Raw genomic sequence first — 5,350 nt, 5'->3', positions numbered from 1 at the left:
TATGTTGGTATGAGTCCGGTGAGAGTGCTGTGGTTGGACCGGAGATTGTTCAACAAACTACAGACAAGATTAAGATGATTCAGGAGAAGATGAGAATTGCTCAGAGTCGACAGAAGAGTTATCATGATAAGAGGAGGAAGGCACTTGAGTTCCAAGAGGGAGATCATGTGTTTCTTCGTGTTACTCCGATAACTGGTGTTGGTCGAGCTTTGAAGTCAAAGAAGTTGACACCTCGATTTATTGGTCCCTATCAGATTTTAGAAAGGATAGGAGAGGTAGCCTATCGTATCGCTTTACCGCCGTCGCTTGCGAATTTGCATGATGTTTTTCATGTGTCTCAGTTGAGGAGATACATTCATGATCTGTCGCATGTAGTCCAAATAGATGATGTACAGGTGAGAGATGACCTGACTGTTGAAACATCACCTATGAGGATCGAGGATCGAGAGTTGAAGCAGTTGCGGGGTAAAGAGATTGCCTTGGTGAAGGTAGCTTGGGGAGGACCAGCAGGTGGCAATGTGACCTGGGAACTTGAGAGTCAGATGAAGGAGTCTTATCCGGAGTTATTTGCTTGAGGTATGTTTTCGAGGACGAAAACTCTTTTAGTGGGGGAGAGTTGTAACACCCCAATTAAAATAAGATAATTATTTAATTTAAATTAATATTTTTTTTATTAATTTAATTGAATAATTGGAATTTGGGATTATTATTACTATTATTTTGGAATAATAATTATTGGGATAATTATTTATTGGAAAATATATATAAGTTGGAATTAAGGAAAAAGTCCCATTTTGGAGTAAAAAGGTTTTTACGTGAAAAACAGAGAAGCGATCGTGAAAGAGGAAAAGGGCAAAGGCAGAGCAAGAGGAAGAAGGTTGGAGAAGAGAAGAGCTTGAAGCTTGAGATTTGCCGGATTAACTCAGGTAAGGGGGGGTTTATCATCGGTTAAAGGGTATTATATGATAATATGTACTGGGTAGTGATAACCATTGTTTTATCTCTGATTAGATTGATGTATGATGAATTTGTGGAACAGTGGATGAATGAAATTGGATGATAATTGAAAGGAATTCGTAGAAATTTAACATCTATGCACATAACAGCCAAATGACGTTCGCCATTATGCCTTCGGCGTTCGCCATTTGGGTTTTTTTTCCAGAATAAGAGCGTTTAACGCTAATGGCGTTCGCCATTAGCCTAATGGCGTTCGCCATATCAGTTTGACAGACAGTTTTCCCAGAATGAGAGCGTTTAACGCTAATGGCGTTCGCCATTAGCCTAATGGCGTTCGCCATATCAGTTCGACAGACAGATTTCACGTTTTAAACTCCCAGATGTGATATCGTTGTAATGTTGTTGTTGTTTTGTTGGGTCTTGAGTAGTATAGGTATTAGTAGAGTGTGCTAATACTGTGTTTGATTATGTGGCATGATATGATATGCTGTTGTGATAAAATGTGTTAATGATGTGTGATGCTATGCATGATGCTGTGAATGTATCAGTTATGTATGCATTGTGAATAGACTGCTTTGTGGCTTAGAGTGTGAGCATGTGTCTATTCTTGAATTGTTGTTGATGTTGCATTTGCTAGGTGTTTAGCTTGCACATTGTGGCCCATTTAGGGTGGTAGCTAATTCCCATGGTGAGGAATTAGTGAGTTAGTCATTATTGGACTGTTGTTGATTGTTTGCATGCTAGGTGATTAGCGTGCATTTCATGGCCCATTTGGGGTGGTAGCTAATTCCCATGGTGAGGAATTAGTGAGTGAGTCACTAGGTCTCAAATGAGTGGGACTAGTGGGCTTGGTAGCCGTGCCTGGATTTGGACGGTGAGGTTGAACTATATGTTCACAAATAGTCGGTACCGCATGCATAGAGTCTCATTGCATAATGAATGTATGGCATATAATATGAATGGATGTATTCCAGTATTATATGTGTGTTGTGTGTTGTGTTGTTGATGTTGAGTATGGTTGAGGTTATACATACGTTATATGTTACTGTTGAATATGATGTTTGAATGGATACTGCCGTTGCTGAGCGTGTAGTCTGGTTAGGGTGAATTAATGTGTTAATTACTTAACATTACATGCTGTTGTATAATACTTATTATATTGATTGAGGAACTCACCCTTACAACTATTTTTCAGGTAACGAGCAGTGAGTTGAATAGAAGCTAGTGCTATGGAGTCTAGTGTAGTCTCCTTAGTGGGTCATGCTCTGGTAGATGTAACATCGGGATGGGATGTTTGACTATGTTTTATTTTAGTTGTTGATCCACTTTACATGTAATGTGGTACATGTTTTGAATGTCGATATTTTGTATCCGCTGCGAATTATGCAAATAAATCTTATTTTGATTAAATAAATGAGCATGACAGGATAGAATTGATGAATGCAGTGAAATGATTGTGTGACACCCTTCGGGGCATAATTACTCTGATTAATATGTTGTTATTTTAATTGAAATATTTTGGGGTATTTAGAAGGGTGTTACAACTCACAACTCGACTTAGTGCATATATTATCAATTTAGACATCATAGGTTTGTTACTGATCTCGCCCACTCAACAATGATTCCTCATTCAAACCGATTCCCCACTTCTGAACTCTGGGTCCCCATTTCTGAACCCCGGATGATCAAAGGTCCCCATCTCTGAACCCATTTCTCACCTCTTTCAACACACCGATACAATATGATTTATGGCATATAATAATGCAATAACAAAAATTATAATTTCACTTCTAACCATAACCAACAATGCAATACATCATTCAATAGTAGTCCCCACTTTTGAGCTACACACCTCAACATAACACATATAATTATATTCACAATTGCATTTACAACAAAATTGCTCATACACATGATCATAACTCAACACATACAATCATGTAAATTAACTCAATTATTACTTCATAATAATAATTCACCTTAATTAATAGCTTACACCAAATACCCCCAAACAACACTCAAACATCGACTACTCGAGAAAACATTGTAAAAATTAGACTAGTCGCTCAAAAACAAGTTCGTCATCTGGGTGACGACCGTCCCCTCCGCCTTTCATAACTTGTCACCTATGTGGCGACCGAAAGAAGAATTTGTGCCTAAAGACTACGATGGTCTCTCAGTCACCCTGTTGATGACCGTCAGCTGACCCAGGCCCATGACGGGTAGCCCGTCACGCTTGTTACACCTGTCACGCTGTTGCAGAATGCAGTTTTTTCATTTTCGCCATGGGAGCTCATTCGAAGATCCGATTTTGACCCCCAGTACCCCGATTTGCACCAAAAACAATAGATACATGGACAAAAAATCATAACATATTCATCGATTATCCTTCCATTTTATCAATTAATCCCAATTTCAAGGTTAGATTTATAACACCAAAACACATCAATTTCAACAATCAAATTCAGAATTCATACAAACATGTTATACATAATATTCAAAATATAACATAACACGATTTCATACACAAACATTGCAATTATCATGGATTACACATAATTACATTTCAAAGATTTATAAAACACAAAAATGGTGAATAAAAACCTAGACAAGAGTGAGGATCCCTCTCAACCCTTCATGCAATACGTCTATATTCAAGTAGTCTCCTTTATCTAAATTTCCAGCAAAAGTTCTAAACTTGACTATGGATTCTCCTTCTCTATCAAATCCTTGTTCTTGTTTTCTCACACTTGCCTATTTTCTCAATTCTACGTAATGTCAAGTTTGACTCCTCTCCTTTTACTATTTATTTTAACCTAAAAAATATATAATTAATTTTTTCTTTCACACTTTTACCCCTCCATTATTAATCTTCACTTTTTCCTTTTCCCTTATTTTTCTAATAATTCTAATTTCTACCCCAAATCACCATTTTTCTCTTATCTTTCTATTTAATTAATTAATATTCTACTATTTTAATTAAATAAACTAATTAAATTATAATAATCCCCAAACACCACATAACACATGTTATCATTAATTAAATGATTAAAAACATTAATAAATTATTTAATAATTAGATAAAGCAATGAAATTAAATTAAATTAATTAATTGAATTCAAGGTGTTAGGTTATATAGTTAATTAATACTCTATTAAAAATAAAATATTGTCTAAATTGTCACATAGGTCATATTAGGATATTTGTCACGCTTGACACTGTCACACATACGTCTAATCACAAAAATATTCATGTGGCATGTGACGATTTAGATAAATATTACGTAAACTTTTGTTAAAAGAAGTTGACGGAAGAGATTAGAAATGTGGATACAAAATATTAAAAAATTTATTAATCGAAAAAAAATTTAAGAGACTAAAATTAAATCATGATATATTTATGAAGACTCTAACATATTTAAGAAAAAATAATATGAAAATTAATAACTTTAACTTTAGTTATGTAATGTTATTTTTATTAATTATCTAAATTATTAATAACTAATTTATATATTATATTATCAAAAATAACTTATGTTATTAACTTTAACAATTATTTCGTATGTAATTCTTATTTAATTAATCAATTCGATGATTATAATATAAAATTATAAAAATTATAAAAAAAATGGGATGAAATGCCAAATAATTTGAGAGTTGCACTTCTTAACAACATAGGGCGCGTGAAATCATTTGACGCCTGTATTATAAAAAACAAAAATAAAAACAAAGTTAAAAACTAATTTTATAAAGTAGATTTTAAATAAAATTTGGAAATTAAACACTTGGATAGATACAGGAGTACATAAGAATTTTGAAGGTTGGTCAGCACACGTGGGTTTGTCTGTATGTGACATGAAATGGTGTAACAATTATGAGGGTTGCACTTGCACCTGCATTCACTGAGCTGATAATCCTGACTCTGAAAAAATACAATCTAAGAGTAAGAGCCCTGACCACAGCGACAGAACCCACACCCTCGTAGTCAGATTCTCTTCACAAAACCTCTTTTTGTTACCATCTTTGACGAGTCAGATTGACTGTGAGAGCGTGTGTGTTTATTAGGAAGACTCACTCTCTGTAGAAAGCCTAAAATCCCGGGTGGGTCTTTTTTCAAGGCTGCCATTTTCTTATCCTTTCATTCAAATCATTTTAGGATAATTTCTATTAAATTATTATTAATAATTATTGTAATTTAATTAATAATATAAAATATATCATATTATATTAAATGTTTTTATATTGTTAGTGTACTATAGACCGCTCATATGGTCTAAAAATGTTGCAGCCGCGAACTGTCAGGAATCTTTCGCCTCTTCCTTGGGAATATGTACGGTCGAGTATTAACAACTACTTCTTCCGTTCCTCTGTTGCAAATTTTTATTCTAAAAAGA

Source organism: Lathyrus oleraceus, chromosome 4 (genome assembly GCF_024323335.1).
Source record: "Lathyrus oleraceus cultivar Zhongwan6 chromosome 4, CAAS_Psat_ZW6_1.0, whole genome shotgun sequence".
NCBI lineage: Eukaryota > Viridiplantae > Streptophyta > Magnoliopsida > Fabales > Fabaceae > Lathyrus > Lathyrus oleraceus.
This window is presented reverse-complemented; position numbering follows the sequence as displayed.